Source organism: Triticum urartu, chromosome 2 (genome assembly GCF_003073215.2).
Source record: "Triticum urartu cultivar G1812 chromosome 2, Tu2.1, whole genome shotgun sequence".
NCBI classification, from domain to species: domain Eukaryota; kingdom Viridiplantae; phylum Streptophyta; class Magnoliopsida; order Poales; family Poaceae; genus Triticum; species Triticum urartu.
Window position 1 is genome coordinate 340,889,050 of NC_053023.1, and position 16,893 is coordinate 340,905,942.

At 48.2% G+C, this 16,893-nt stretch overlaps 1 long non-coding RNA gene across 1 annotated transcript; it reads right to left on the reverse strand.

Annotated features, from left to right (window-relative positions):
* Positions 1-13,068: 13,068 nt before the first annotated feature.
* Positions 13,069-16,357, reverse strand: LOC125537244. Its single transcript, XR_007295724.1, has 3 exons — positions 14,995-16,357; positions 13,483-14,315; positions 13,069-13,339 (listed from the first exon to the last, which is right to left on the reverse strand). It is a non-coding gene; the product is annotated as an uncharacterized LOC125537244 (long non-coding RNA).
* Positions 16,358-16,893: the final 536 nt, after the last annotated feature.

Genomic DNA, 16,893 nt, shown 5'->3' on the forward strand with positions numbered 1-16,893 from the left:
TGTTGTTGTAGGAGAATTCAGCATAAGGAAGACAATCCTCCCACTTCATGCCGAAGGAGATCACACAAGCCCTGAGCATATCTTCAAGAATCCGGTTGACACGCTCGACTTGACCGCTAGTTTGAGGATGGAAAGCTGTGCTGAAGCGGATGTTGGTGCCCATGGCCTTCTGAAAAGAATCCCAAAACTTGGAGGTAAAGATGCTGCCACGGTCTGAAGAGATCACCTGTGGAATACCGTGCAGAGAGACAATCCGAGAGGTATAGAGTTCCGCCAATTGAGCTGCAGTGATCGACTCTTTGATAGGCAGACAGTGAGCCACTTTGGTGAGTTTGTCGATGACAACGAATATAGCGTCATTGCCACGCTTGGACTTTGGAAACCCAGTCACGAAGTCCATTTCAATGTGGTCAAACTTCCATTATGGAATGGCAAGAGGGTGGAGGAGACCTGCTGGCCTTTGGTGTTCTGCCTTCACTCTTCTGCAGACATCACATTCGTTCACGAATTGAGCAATCTCACGCTTCATTCGAGTCCACCAATAAGCCTACTTGAGGTCCTGATACATCTTCGTACTCCCAGGGTGGATGGAGAGGAGAGAATTGTGAGCCTCGTTCATGATCACTTTACGGAGATCACCTTTGGGCACAACAATACGATCCTCGAAGAAGAGAGTATCCTTGTCATCAAGGCGGTAGCACTTGTACTTGGGTTGACTCTTGGCAATCCCAATCCTCACCTTTTTCACCATAGCATCAAGAAGCTGGGCTTGGCGAATCAGATCTTCCAAGGTAGGAGAGACTTGAAGGTTGGCGAGGAAACCTTGAGGAACAACTTGCAGATTAAGTTTGCGGAAAGCTTCACAAAGCTCGGGTTGATAAGGCTTGAGAATAAGACTGTTGCAATAAGCCTTTCTGCTCAATGCGTCAGCAATCACATTGGCCTTGCCTGTAGTATACTCAATACTCAGATTATACTCTTGGATCATTTCGACCCATCGAGTTGCCTGAGGTTGAGATTAGGCTGAGTGAAGATGTACTTGAGACTCTTGTGATCAGTGAAAATGTCCACTTTTCTTCCCAATAAGAGATGTCTCCAAGTCAAAAGAGCATGCACAACTGCCGCCAACTCGAGATCATGAGTGGGGTAGTTCTTTTCATTGGGCTTCAACTAGCGAGAGGTATAAGCAACAACTTTCTTCTCTTGCATCAACATTGCGCCAAGACCTTGGAGAGAGGCATCACAAAAGACCTCGTACGGCTTGGTTTCATCAGGCGGAGTCAGAACTGGAGCAGTGATCAATTTCTCTTTCAAAGTGTTGAAAGCAATGTCACACTCCGGAGACCAAACGTACTTGACGTGCTTCTGGACAAGATTTGAGAGAGGCTTTGCGATCTTAGAAAAGTTTTCAACGAATCTTCGACAATAGCTTGCGAGACCGAGGAAGCTATGGAGTTGCTTCACGTTCTGAGGAGGTTCCCAATTCACAATTGCAGACACCTTCTCAGGATTCACGGCAATGCCCTTGGCAGAGATGATATGAACAACATAAAGAACCTCATTGAGCCAAAATTCACACTTGGAGAACTTGGCGTAGAACTGGTGTTCCCTGAGCTTATCGAGTACCAAACGCAAGTGCTTGGCATGATCTTCCTTGTTCTTCGAGAAAACCAGAATGTCGTCGAGATAGACCAAAACGAAGTCATTGGTGTAGGCGTTGAAGATGAAGTTCATCATGCGAGAGAACGTCGGAGGAGCGTTAACGAGGCCAAAAGACATGACAGTGTATTCGTATGAACCATAGCTTGTCCTGAAAGCCGTCTTGGGAATATCTTGCTCATGGATTCGAATCTGATGATAACCCATACGGAGATCAAGCTTGGAGAATACTTGGGCACCTTTGAGTTGTTCGAACAGCTCATTGATGTTGGGAAGTGGGTATTTGTTCTTGATGGTCTTCTTGTTCAATGGACGGTAATCAACACAAAGCCGGTCCGTTCCATCCTTCTTCTTCACAAAAAGAACACCACAACCCCACGGAGAAGAACTAGGCCGGATGAGACCCATTCTCTGTTGAATATCGAGTTGCTTCTTCAGCTCCTTCAACTCTTCAGGTCCGAGCTTGTAAGGACGATTGCACACGGGTTCCGTGCCAGGCTCAAGATCAATAACGAACTCAACTGGCCGGTGCGGAGGCATTCCTGGAAGCTCTTCTGGAAAGACGTCTTGATATTCGCAAATGACTGGAATTTGCTAGATGGCATCGAGTTCACCCTTCTCATTGAGAGAAAACAGACGGATGGTATTATCCCGAGCGGCAAAGACAATTACATCCTCAGACGAATGAGTCAATTGAATCTGTCTGGCTGCACAATCAAGCTGAGCCTTGTGCTTAGAAAGCCAATCCATCCCGAGAATAAGATCAATATCCGAGTTACCAAGAACCATTGGAGAAGCCAGAAACTTGAAATCTCCCATCAAGATAGAAATATCCGGAACCATCATACTAGAACTCAGACGCTTAGCCGGAGAGACGACTTGCATAGCTCTAGGTAAAGCCTTAGTACTAAAATTGTTCTCCGATGCAAATGTGAATGACATGAAGGAATGCGATGCACCTGAGTCAAAAGTACTTTTGCAGGAATATCATTAACTGGAAGGTTACCCATAATCACATCTGGCGAGTCCTCTGCCTGAGCTGCATTCAACAAATTGACCTTGGCGTGCTTGGGGTTATGCTTGACCACAGCTGTACTTGCCTATCTGACAGGAGGAGGAGGAGGAGGACGCCTCTGATTGAAACACTTTTTGGCATAGTGACCCTTCTGTTGGCACTTGTTGCACGTGACCTCTGAAAGCGTACGGTGGTACGGAGCACTTGATCTTGGAGCTTGAGACGAAGTCTTGTTCTGAAAGCCGGGGTTGGGTGGGTGGGAAGATCCACTGCTACCTTTGCTCTTCTACTGATACGGCTGACGGAACGGAGGAGGAGGAAGCCAATACTTCTGCTGCTTGGCCACTTGAGTAGAGGAAGAAGGAGTAACATCTCTGACTCGCTTCTTGGAAGCATCACACCTCAGTTGAGCGGCCTCTTACTTCAACGCCATGTTGTAGAACTCATCGTACCTCAAAGGCTCAAAGAGAACAAGAGCGAGCTGGATTTCTTCTCTGAGACCACCCCTGAACTGGTATATCATGCTCTTCTCATCAGGTATGTCCTGCTTGGCAAAGCGGGCGAGCTTCTGAAACAACTTGTTGTAGTCATAGACAGACAAAGAGCCTTGCTTCAGGTTGCGGAATTCCTCACGCTTTCTTTCAATCATGCTCTGAGGAATATGATGAGCTCTGAAATCTTGACGGAATTCATCCCAGGTGATAACACGTACACCTCTGGAATCCTTGTACTGCTGGAACCATTCTGCAGCTTGATCTTTGAGTTGGAAGGAAGCGAACTTGACAAAGTCCTCAGGCCTGACGTTACTGCACTCGAAATGCTTGCACAGATCCACAAGCCAATCGTCAGCATCGGTTGCCTCAACACAATTGCTGAAAGTCTTTGGCCCATTAGCAAGGAACTGGTTGAGTGTAGCAAAGTGATTCTGATTGTTGCCTTGGTTCCCTTGGTTGCCTTGATTGCGCTCTTGAAGAATTTGCATGATCAACTGTGTGTTTGCATTGGTTGCGGCCATCACAGCTTGCCATGCCTCCGGAGGAGGTGGAGGTGGTGGCGGATCAGGATTCGGGGTTGTGCGCGTTGGAGGAGCCATCCTGAAGAGGTTGACATCCATTAGCACATTGATAGACAAATATTGAAGCTGAATCCAACGGAATGAAAATTGCAACATATAGCCTTCACATCCGAACAAAATGAACGAATGCATTCCTCTTGAAATGGTCACATATCCACAAATTGAGAAGCCACGCAGAATTAAGGTAGAGAAATAATTCAACAAGGTACGGATCAAGAATGAATAATCGGTAAGAAATCCCAATCTCAAACCAACTATCCATGGAAGAAGAACTAGAGCTACTAGAATTCCCACCTATGAAACTCCCGAACCTTTCCGGTTATGCAATCAGGTGTTGGGGATACAGGGGAAGCATAATATCTCACCCAAATCTAGCAAATCCTACATCCAGTTGTATCCATCCTTCAACACATAACCGAGAAAAACTTCGGAAACCATCTACCTCAACCTTCGAAAAGCATCCGTTATACAAGTTATGGCGATACTCCCGAACTCCTGCCCCAGTACTGGGTGGCGTCGAGGTTATCTCACCAACGAACTACATAAAAGAGATTTTCGATGTCGGCGTACTAAACTCAGGTATTCCAGAACTGCAATGATAAAATTATGACGACAACACCTCAGAGCTCAACTCCCCGGGACACTTCCACAAAACCCCTGACAGGAGGCACCAAGACAATGTTCTCATCATAAAACCATCGGAACGATTCCAAGATACCCGCGTGATCCTAAAAAAATTTTAGTGAAATTTAAGAAGAGAAGAGTCAAAATTCTACGTCAGGATGCCTTACCAGAGCGATGAGGAGACTGGGAAGTAAAAAGAATTCCTAAACTCTCTGATATATAATTCCTAAATGACTCAAAAAAAAATTCTAGACACAACTCGGCTGCTAAAAACGATCAAGCAATGGCGCTCCTAAGGTCGGGGAAGGCTCTGATTACCAACTTGTAACACCCTCGATGCGACTATATCTCCCACGTGTCGAGGCACAACTTAGAGGCATAATCACATTGAAGGCATATGTCGCAAGTTAGGCAATCTTCACAACATCCCATGTAATATAGATAATAAAAGGGGAGATAACATAGTTGGCTTACACTCGCCACGTCAATCAAGTACATAAATAACATTACATCAACCAAACAGTCATGGCCCGACTACGGCGCCAAAATAAAAGATAACCCAACATGCGACACGGCCCCGATCACCCCCAATTGGGCACCACTACTGATCATCAGGAATAGTATCGTTGAGAGTCCTCGTCGAACTCCCACTTGAGCTCAAGCGCGTCACCTGGAGCGGAATCATCAGGCCCTGCATCTGGTGTAATAGTAATCTGTGAGCCACAGGGACTCAGCAATCTCGCACCCTCGCGATCAAGACTATTTAAGCTTATAGGTAAGTCAAGGTAAATATGTGGAGCTGCAGCAAGCGACTAGCAAATATGGTGGCTATCCTGTTCGCAAAAGAGAGTGAGAAGAGGAGGCAAAGCGCGAGCGAGAAAACTAGAGGAAAACCTGCGCAAACATTACTCCAACACCGTGTCCACTTCCCGGACTCCGCCGAGAAGAGGCCATCACGGTAACACACTCAGTTGATTCATTTTAATTAAGTTAAGGATTCAAGTTATATACAACCGGACATTAACAAATTCCCATCTGCCCATAACCGCGGCACGGCTTTCGAAAGTTCAAATCCCTGCAGGGGAGTCCCAACTTAGCCCATGACAAGCTCTCACGGTCAACGAAGGAATAGACCTCCTCCCGAGACGTTCCGATCAGACTCGGTATCTCGGTTCTTCAAGACACTTCGACAGGTTAAAACAAGACCAGCAACACCGCCCGAATGTGCCGACAAATCCCGATAGGAGCTGCACATATCTCGTTCTCAGGGCACACTCAGATGAGATAGCTACGAGTAAAACCAACCCTCAAGTTTCCCCGAGGTGGCCCCGCAGGGCAGCTCAGTGGACCAACACTCAGAGGAGCACTGGCCCGGGGGGGTTAATAAGATGACCCTCGGGCTCCGGAAACCCAAGGGAAAAAGAGGCTAGGTGGCAAATGGTAAAACCAAGGTTGGGCATTGCTGGAAAAGCTTTAATCAAGGCGAACTATCAAGGGGTTCCCATTATAACCCAACCGCGTAAGGAACGCAAAATCCGGGAACATAACACCGATATGACGGAAACTAGGGCGGCAAGAGTGGAACAAAACACTAGGCGAGAGGCCGAGCCTTCCACCCTTTACCAAGTGTATAGATGCATAGATAACAATGGCATATATAATGATATCCCAACAAGTAAATAAATATTCCAACAAGGAACGGCCTCCAATCTTCACCTGCAACTAGCAACGCTATAAGAGGGGCTGAGCAAAGCGGTAACATAGCCAATCAACGGTTTGCTAGGACATGGTGGGTTAGAGGTTTGACATGGCAATTTGGGAGGCTTGAAAGCAAGTGGTAGGCATCGTAGCATTGGCATAGCAAAAGAGCGAGCATCTAGCATAGCAAAGATAGTAGTGATTTCGAGGGTATGATCATCTTGCCTGCAAAGTTGTCAGAGTTGACTGGATCCTCAAAAGCAAACTCAACGGGCTCCTCGTTAGCGAACTCGTCTCCCGGCTCTACCCAAACAAGACAAACAAGCAACGACACAATCAACCACGTGCAAGGATCAAGCAATATGATGCAAATGATGCTATGCGGGATGCGATGCGGGATGCATATACAAGATTGACAAGGATGCATGAACCTGGCCTCAACATGAAATCCAAGTGTGCCACTGGAAAGATGAGATGAAATCGCTTGAAAACGATATAAAGAACGCCGGAATCGGATTACGGTTTGAAATGGCCAGCAATTCAAATATGACACCGTCTGCGATTTACAGCAAGTAACCATCTAAATGCAACAAGATGAACATGCTACAGCACCCAACATGGCATAAAATACATGCAGGATGCATTCAAGATTGCTTAACAAAAGTCTAGCTCTGCTACGCCAATTCATCAAATTATCAGGTTCAAACAGCATGGCAAAAATGCATTATGCAAACAGATCTCAGACTTAGTGAAATTAACCACTGTCTGGAATTTCAGATCAAGGTAGCACACTTCGGAGCAGCCAAAACTACATGCTACGGGACCTGAACATCGAAAAGTAAAGCATGCATGGAGCTACTCAAAGAAGCTTAAACAAGTTCCTTATCATAAAAACAAATTGCAAGCATGTGAACATGGCAAAAACTAATCAGATCACAGACTTAGTGAAAACTGGGAGCATGCTGAAAAACAATATCAAGTAGGCATGTTTACGAGCTCGATGCACTTACCACGGAGCAAGTCATCACAAGCTAAAAAACATACACCCATTCAAGAATACACAAAATGCAAGCTAGACCATGGCAAGAACAATAACATAGCATGCACGGATCACTACAACATCATCCGCAAAATCGTTAACAAGTAGACAAATCTGCCCAGATTTACGAAGTAGCAAAAGTAGAGCTCGGATTGACTCAAGATAGGGTCCATAATTGCAAACAATACATGGATTGATATAGCACTACAAGATTAACAAAACATCCTACTGATCATCCTCAAAAGAGGCACGGATCACTAGGAAACACATGAACATATTGGCATTATTGAGATAAACAGCTCAAAGACTTAGTGAAATGCCTATGTCCCTGAAATCAGCACTAACAAGTTGCACCACTTTGCAAGCTTGCTAGTCACCACACACATCACAAAAATAACATGGGTTGCACCTCTAAGAAAGATGGCAAAACCCTTAACAAAACATATGTAGAGCTCATGGGCATATCATGGCACACAATAAAATCATGGCAAAAATGACAATATCTAAATGGAGCAGATTTGACCAATACTCAAGTAGCCCTCTTCTGACAGCATTTCGGCATCTAGATGATCTCAAATGAAAATGATGCAATGGAATGAAATTATGTACTCTCTGACGAACATTTGATATGCTATTATGCAAAAACGGAGTACATATGTGGTTATAGCATGATGAACAGAGCATATGGATCTGAGATATGAGGACTTGGAAGAAAAAAAAACCACCTCGCGGATCTAGGGTTCGTGGCACGCGGACCGAGGGCGCGCGCAATCTCGCCGAGTTGACCCGGAGCTCGCCGGAGAAGGCCAGGCGCGTGGCCGACTTGAAGCGGGACCGCCGAGTTGGCTCGCGGAGCCACCGGAAGAAGAGGCCGGCGCGGCGGGATGTGGCCGCCCGACCGAGGAGCGCAGCGCCGGCGCGGTGCATTGTGGTGGTCACCGGAGCGCGCGGCGGCGCCGGGCGGTGGGCGGTGACCTGGCGAAGAGGCGGGGAGGCGGCGTTCGGAGGCGGCCGGGCGCGCGGGCGGCGGCGCGCGACGCGCGGGCCCCGGGGGCCGCCGATGGGCCTGCCCGGGCCGGCGGCGCGGGGCGGCGGACGCGCCAACGGGGCGGCGACACGTGGCGGCGGCGGGGCAAGTCGGACACGTCCGGCCCGAATCGGACGTGTCCGGCGGCGAGAGGTGGAAGACGACTAGGGTTTCGCCCGAATTTTTGGAGGAGTGCACATATTTATAGGTAGAGGGAGCTAGGAGAGTCCAAATGAGGTGCGGTTTTTGGCCACGCGATCGTGATCGAACGCTCTAGATGATAGAAGGGTTTTTGGTGGGTTTTTGGCCAAATTGGAAGGGTGTTGGGCTGCAACACAAACGAGGCCTTTTCGGTCCCTCGGTTAACCGTTGGAGTATCAAACGAAGTCCAAATGGTACGAAACTTGACAGGCAGTCTACCGGTAGTAAACCAAGGCCGCATGGCAAGTCTCGGTCCAATCCGGAAAAGTTTAATCCCCACACATGAAAGAAAGCTAGAAATGACCACCGGAGGAGAACGAAGCGCCGGAATGCAAAACGGACAACGGGGAAAATGCTCAAATGCATGAGATGAACACGTACGCAAATGCAATGCACATGATGACATGATATGAGATGCATGACAACGACAACAACACACGGAGACAAAAAAACCCAAACCCGAGAGAATAAAATAACTTAACGCCGAAAACGGCAAGAGTTGGAGTACAAATTGGGAAAGTTACATCCAGGGTGTTACATCGGTCACCTTGGGAATCTTGAGGCGCACGTTGTTGAAGCGCTGGATGTACTTCTGCAGGGTCTCCCCGGGCTGTGGTCGGTGGCCGGTCGCGAGTGCCTTGGAAGTTGGCGATGAAGCGGGTGCGCATCTCGTCCCAGGAGGAGATTGTGCCTGGAGCCAGGTTCAGGAGCCAGGTGCGGGCCCCATCCTTGAGTGCCATGGGGAACTAGTTCTCCATGACCTTCTTGTCTCCGTTGGCAGCTTCGATGCCCAACTCGTAGAGCTGGAGGAACTCCGCAGGGTCAGCCGTGTCGTCGTAGCGAGCAGGCAAGTCTGGCTTGAACTTGCCGGGCCACGCGACGCTGCGTTGCTCGGCGGTGAAGGCGCGGCAGCCTGCTGTGGCCACGGGAGGCCTTGGATGACAGGGAGCTTGGTCTTGCATGTCCCCACGCGCTGCAGCTGGGTGCAGCGCGGGGTCTTGACGGGCGGGAGCAGGAGCATGGTCGCGACGTGCTGGAGCAGGGAGCGCCGGGGCAGCTTCTTGCGGGCGAGGGACTTCTTGACAGCTCTGCTCTTGCTGCGCTGGCGCCTGCCGGAGCGGGTTCCGCCCACGGGCCACGCGCCTTGGATCCATGGCGCCTTCCTGAGGAGGAGGCGGTCGGGGCGCCGCCGGAGCTTCATTGCCCGCGCGGGGCGGGGTGCGGTGCAGCGGAACGGACGGCGCAGGAGAGCCCCCCTGCGGCGCGGACGAGCTCAGCGACACGGTCGAGCCATTCTTCGTAGACGTCGTCGATGGGGCGGTAGCACAGGAGCTCATTCGCCGCGATGAGTGTAGCTCGAGACTCCATGGGCGCGCGGAGCGCGCGGGACAAAGAACCAGCTGGGGTGAGCGAGGGAGTTGCGGTGCGGCCGTCTTACCACACGGACGGATGCTGGGACGATGCTTGCCGCTTGTCCCCCGCCGGGCCGGTGGCGGCGTTGACGGCAGGTGACGGGGAACGGCGAGGGCGCCCGCCGACAGGGGCCGTCTGGGCGACGCGGGAAGCGAGCGCGGCCGGGCGCTCGGCGCGGGCCCGACGAGCGTCAGACATGGGCGTGATGGTCGGAGGAGGACGGGGTGGTGGAAGACGAATCCCGGCGCACCCCTACCTGGCGCGCCAAATGTCGGATTTCGGGTTCCGGCAGACCCTTGAGGTTCGAACACTGGGGTGCGCGTGGAGCTTTCGTCTCCTACCTACCTGCACCCCTCCGCCTTGCTAGGATCTAAACTAAGGAAAGAACAACACAAGAGACACAGGGTTTATACTGGTTCGGGCCACCGTTGTGGTGTAACTCCAGTGTGTGGTGTGGTGGATTGCCTCTTGGGCTGATGATGATGATGAACAATACAAGGAAGAACAGCCTCGCGATGGTCTGTTCTTGGCTGGGGCGATGAACTGCTGGGAGGAGCTCAGTCACCCTTCTTTCTCTCTCTTTCTCTCTCTCTTTCTTTTTGCCCTCGGTCCTCTCTCCCCTGTCTAGCGGGTGGCTGGTCCTATTTATAGGGGCCCTGGTCCTCTTCCCAAATATCGAGCGGGAAGGGAGCCAACAATGGCGGGCTAATTGGAAAGGGGACAGCTAGTACTAGCTATCCTGACAAAAGTAGTCTTCGCCTGCGCAAAGCTCTGGTGATGACGCCGTCTTGGGCTCCACGGTGACCTCCGTCTCGTAGTCCTCCTGGTCTTGGTCTCGTTGCACCAAAATGGCAACCTTTGCCTGATGCCTCGGTACTCCGCGGCTGCGCTTGCCCCCTTTGCACCAAAGAGGAAAGGAGGACACTGCGCGGGCTGGCACCCGCCTGGCGCCCTCGGTCGTCATGGCTTGCGTCACGGGCACCTTGTGAGGTACCCCGCCTTGATCTCTCCGCCTCCTCGTGAGCCAGCCTGACGAGGCCGTGCCTGAGGAAGCTCCACGTCGTCCGCCCCCCGAGGCTTGGCCCCTCGCGAGGGTCTTGGGTTTGTGTTGGTGAAGATGGGCCGCGCTGGGCCCCCTTTTGAGCCACGCCACAGGCCGCAGGCAGGCAAGTCTAGGGACCCCCGTTCCCAGAACGCCGACAGTATTACACCACAACGGTGGCCCGAACCAGTATAAACCTCGTGTCCCTTGTGTTGTTCGTTTTTTCCAGCTTAGATCACGCGAGGAGATTGGACGTAGATCGGTAGGGGAAAGATCTCTGCGCGCACCCCAGTGTTCGAACCTCAAGGGTCTGCCGGAACCCGAAATCCGACAGTGCTCGCCCTACTGGATAGCGGCGTGGAGGTGGTTGTTGATGTTGTTGCAATGGTGCAGCAGATGCAGGTGGTGGTTGTGGAAGACACGCGAGTACTTCATCAAACTTGGTGTCCAACTTGGTGTCAATTATCTTCTCAACGTCATCACTCCTCTCCAGTGCCTTTCCAAAGCTGGCCATCACGTCTTATACCTGTTGACTCAACATTTGCTGAAATTTATCATGAAGCTCCTTCGTCGTCATGTTCTCCCAGTCAATCTTGTCGGCTTGTGGTCCTGCCATGGTTAGCAACAATAGAAACACACAAGAATATGATCCTACATACTACTAAAAAGTGGTGGTGGTGGGGTGTCACAAATCCATCAAGCAAATCTCAAATTCTTACCAGTTCTTACCCAGCAGCAGGTGGTGATCGGCAACCATTGTAGTCAAAACTCTCTAAGCTTGGATGGAGTGATTTCCTGGTGGTGTCAAATGCACGATGTAGATGTATGTGGAGCTGGGAAGGCTTATGATATGGTAGCAAAAATGTCAGCAATAACCAATTCAGAGATGCAAAGTTGAATAAATGCTCAACGACAGTACTGTGCTAGTCCTAGGCTAGACCGTGCTAGAGACGCGAGCCTAGAACACTAACAAAATCACGGCGCTGCATGTAAGCAAGGGTGGAGCACACTCTGAATCTCTTTTTTTTCTTCCTTTTCCCCTTATTTTTTGCACTTTTTTTGTTTTCTTTTTGCTCCGCAACAAATTTTTTTTTCAAAACAGTCTACAAATGGTCTAAAAACTGCCTAGCCAGAATTTTCTAAACTTCATTTTGCTTAGTTTGGAACTACTTTTCTTCTGTGGGTGGCCCAAAAGTTGGGGAGACCAACTAGGTCACGACTCATAGTATGGCGTGATCTGGAAATCGAAAACAAACCAACAAATACTGGACTCGGACTGGTGGCGGAGAAGAATCTGGTGGAACTCAGACTGGTGATGGTATATGACGGTGGTATATCTGGACTCGATTGGTGGTGGTATATGGCGATGCTATATGTGGACACGAATTGGTGGTTGTATATGGCAGCAGCGATTGATATGGTGGGGGTGGGGGTATGTGACAGTGATGATGTATATGGTGGGGTGGTGGTATATGGCAGTGATGAAGATGGTACGGCAGAGGCGTGACAACCGGTGACCAGATCCCAAAACTCTAAAACTCTAGACGCTAAGACCAGCAACTAGACACGATGATGCAACCGCAAATTCAACAAAGCAAATACACAAAAGATTATGCAATGGCTGAGATTTGTTTGGATATGATTAACTAACCCTAGGTTTTTGCCTTTTTATTTGTGGATTGTAGGTATGAAGAACAGACTCAATATAAACTATGAAAAACTGGAAAATATCACTGAGTAACCTAGAAATCTGATACCACTTCATAGAGGCAAAGGTGTCCCTCTTTCGATAAGATGGTGATTATCGTTTTCGGAGGAGTAGACTTCGATGATCCGACTATGATCGTGCACTACACCACAACACAGATGCAACGGCATGTAATTTGCCGAGAGAATGCACTTAAGACGGCAGATATACTGCCGGGAGGGAGTTTCTCCCAACAGATAGAACTGCCACAAGAACGGCTGCCGGGGATTACTTGTCCCGGCAGATAAACTATTCCCGACAGTTTGTCTGCCCTGTCTGTTTTATTTCCCGGTAGTTCTATTTCTCTCGGCAGATTGATCATGGCATGGGAACTACAGTCACCGGCAATAAATCTGCCGGCAGAACCTTGTTACCCCGGGAGTTAACATGCCATCACATTGATTTCACTAAAAAAATTCTATGCAGCTTATCCCTAATTTAATATACATTTAGTATGTTCGAACAATCATGCCAGATCTCACAGCTCATACATACTTCTCAATCAAAGTTACATATAAGCCACATCCAAAACCTTAAGTTTCATTTCATTCATAAATGACCAAATACATGTTTCTTGATACATTAAGGATGTTGTGCCACAAAAGTGAAAAAAAGACATATTCCTAGATGTGTTACACATCCAAAATGAGCATACATCGGCTTATGTGCTAAAATAAGCACCAAAATGAGCAGAAAAATTAAGTATGGACGCCTTGCAGATCTTGCCAAACCTCCAGCACCTTCAAGATCTTGTCAAACCTTCAGGAGATGTGTTCAAGGCCTTGTTTATAATGTTGAGCTGAAAAAAGTGAAGTGAAGTTTGAGGTTAGTCCAAAGTGCATCTGCATGCTAAATAATCTCTTGCTAAATATAAATATGCAACTAATAAAGGCACAATCTAGTGCTTCTATCTATCAGCAAAAGAACAAGAACGACTCTTACGAGAAGAGGGGCAGCTCGGCAGCAGCACCACCAGCATAGCGTGTAGAGGAGGGTCACCAAAGCAGAGGACGGGAAAAGGAGTAGCATCAGCTGCAACACAGCATCAATCTCTCCACTCACCATTTTAATTGTTTCTTCTTATTCATGCTTGAAGAAAATGAAGTCTTGGACCAATTTAGGAATAGCTAGTTGCACATAGAACATCCCCTAACACATGATATAACCAAATTTTCTTCTACTTCCCTATGTGTGTAACATGCGAAGAACTCATAACTAAAATTCAGATATGTTTCAAGAAACCCATGTCCATGATTGTTTGATTTAGGTCTCACTTGTCTTCCATCAAACCAAATCAGAACTAAACATTATTTCACATATGTGCAAGAGCTAAATAGTAATAGAGCATGAAATAAATGTACCACACTGTATGTACATCTATGACAGCAGATCCAACATTGCTCCTGTCAAAATTCTAAAGTCCTAAAATGATCTGTAGGTGGAAAGGCAATAATCACTATCAGAGTTCATCAAAAAGGGTACATTGAAGCAATGAAATTTATTAATAAACATATAACTCTAATAACATGTTCTCGAACATGTTTCAAATGGCCAACCTAGAGTACATGCACATATATATTTGTTAAAATTTTGGCTACATAGCACATAATAACTTCCATGAGATAAAGAACATTTAGAGACCTTATCACCTCATTATTTCTTCTAACACTCTCTGCTCTTTTTCTTACTTCACGCCCGCTGCCATTGCATCTTCTAATCAGTCATCCATGTCACTTTATCCTCCCTGGGTCATTCTCATTTCCGAAGATATTCACCTTCACATGAGTGCCGGATTAAGAAATCAACACACGGATATCACTCATGCTTGTCTTTGCAAATATTAAAGGAAGTACGAAAACTACACAAAAATAGGAGACGATGGCTGCAGCTCACTTATAGTTTGGACTTGCTGTCCTATATCTTCTAGACAATGTATATGGCCTAGATATGCAAAACACTATCAGTTCAACTATTTTCCATCAGTAGCATTCGAAATCTAAATCATGTAATGGTCCTGTGTAACTCTAACAGCTAACAAATAAACCTTTTTTCTAATATAAGATATTACAATAAATTTCAGTCCAGTTCTCCCTATTGTAGGATTATCCGTTTATATACCTAGTACTGTAGGATTATTTGTTTATACATAAGTTAATCTAAATAGCATGCAATTTAATTTCATGGACATTTTCTAACTCTAATAAATAAAGTGAAGTAATTGCAAGCCAGCGTCATGGAGGATTGGCTGCATGAGGCAGATCATGGGGGCACGGATATGCTCGAGGGCGCACGGCCAGGACTCGAGGGGACAGGGGCGTCGGGCCTCCCATGCGGCAGCCGGACTGGGCATATCAAGGCTAATTAACTCTGTAGAAATTCATTGGGGATGAACAAGCTTCAAATTGAACCAGACAACACAACAGTGCAGTACAAAATAAAGGAGATGCATATCACCTGAACATGACTCAAACCAGAGTACTAGCCACCAGAGTATAGTGTATCAGGCTCAAATAAGAGCTCCACTGCAGACATCCACCCATGTAAACTTGCTGCTCCTCAGATCCATTCACGTCCTCTCCCCCACATGCACATAACACAGTATAATGGTTCAAAATATTAGACAGGATTTGTAAGCAGAAAATTGGACAAAGAACTTGCCTTGGACTGAGCAACGTGCTCAAAGTAGAGGTGCTTGAAGTAGAAGAAAGACCAAGTATGTGCCTTATGGGTTTTTAGTTGCCTAAGTGGAGTAGTTCTGTCACGGACGAGATGAAGCAGCGATGCAACCCCTGCACCAGGATAGCTAGCTCGAGGTCTCCGCCCCAATTGTTGCAGTTAAGTGATTTGTTTTCGCTAAAAAATGTGTTTTCTAGAACCTATGCCCAAACAGTTGTGGTTCCTTGATATTTACACTTAATACACATTCCTGTTATAACTGGTCTAAATAGGCACATTATTCTTTTTCATAAACTGAATAGGCACATTAGATCATCTGAAAATGCCCCAAAGCATCCAGAATTTCTAATCACTGCAGACTTGACTGTATTTAGGTGCATCATCCCAAAGAAACTAATTGTATTCGTTAATTAGATCTATAATTAAAAAATGCAGACGTGGGAGAGGGTTAATCTGTCATACAGTCATACATAAAAAACAAATCAAATACATTGCATGAGAGATGACCCCAAGCTCCTGGACATACATCAATTCAATTCAAATGTTTTTTCTGGCTCATACAATCGATACATACATCATGCTGCCAAAAAAAGAATGCATCATGAGAGACTTACCTTGCGATGGATTTTTCTGGCTGGTAGTCAGTGGAGGAGAGAGCCAATAGCAGGAATGGCTCTTGCTGCAGCCGCCAGAGGAGCAAAGCAGCAACAGGCGATGGAGGAGGCTTAAGAGCTGGCCGAGATCTGGGGCAATGCTGGGCTAGATCTCCTGGACAAGGAAGAACAAGGCCAGCGACCTAGGGCAAGGACGGGGAACCTACGACGCGGTGGTGGTGCAGTGGCCACGGGCCGTGGCGCAGGCTAGGCGAGGCATCGATGACCAGAGACGTGGGGTGGAAGCCGTCCATGGGCACAGAGGCTGAAGGAGGTCGGGCGGCGGACCATCGGCGAGGCGCTCGGCCGGTGAGGGCCAGCAGCAGGGGCGGCGCGGGGAACAGGCGGTGCTCGCCGTCGACCTTGGCAAGGACGAGGATGGTGGAAACCTGCGGCGGAGGGAGTCGGCGGTGGAAGTTGCGGTCGTGGGCGGAGGGGCTCGGGGTTGGAGGGCTTGGTTGTGGGGGCGGCAGCGACGGTTGGGGACGAGGGTTCGATTTGCGGAAAACTGGTCGGGCCGGCGGCTATATTTCGTTTGGTACGAACGTTTTGGGCTTCTTCGCGCGCTTGGCCCAACAATTTGACGTCTCCTCCCACAGGTCTCCCGGTAGACTGCGGGCCTGGGTTTAGTTGTGCCGGCAGATAGAGTGACCTTAATTATTGCTGGCAGTGTGCACGCCTTATTGTATGTACTTCCCCCGGCAGTTTATCTGTCTTTATGTACTTCTGCCGGCAGTAACACGATCCCCGGCAGATGGTTTGACCCTATTTTGACATTTCTCCCGGCAGTTAATTGCCCCCAATCAAGTGTTGTGGTGTAGTGGTGCGAGGATGTCGCGCCTTAGCAATCGCTAAACCAATTCCGAGGGGTTATTGACCACGCCGGAGCATGATCAACCTGACCATGAGGGTCTATTTCCTGTATGCAAATGAAGAGCAAGGAAGAAATTGAGATTGCAATCTGGATATTCCGAATATAAGATGAAAGCTTTATTAATCAAGGTGGGGTTCTGTGAAGTTGCAG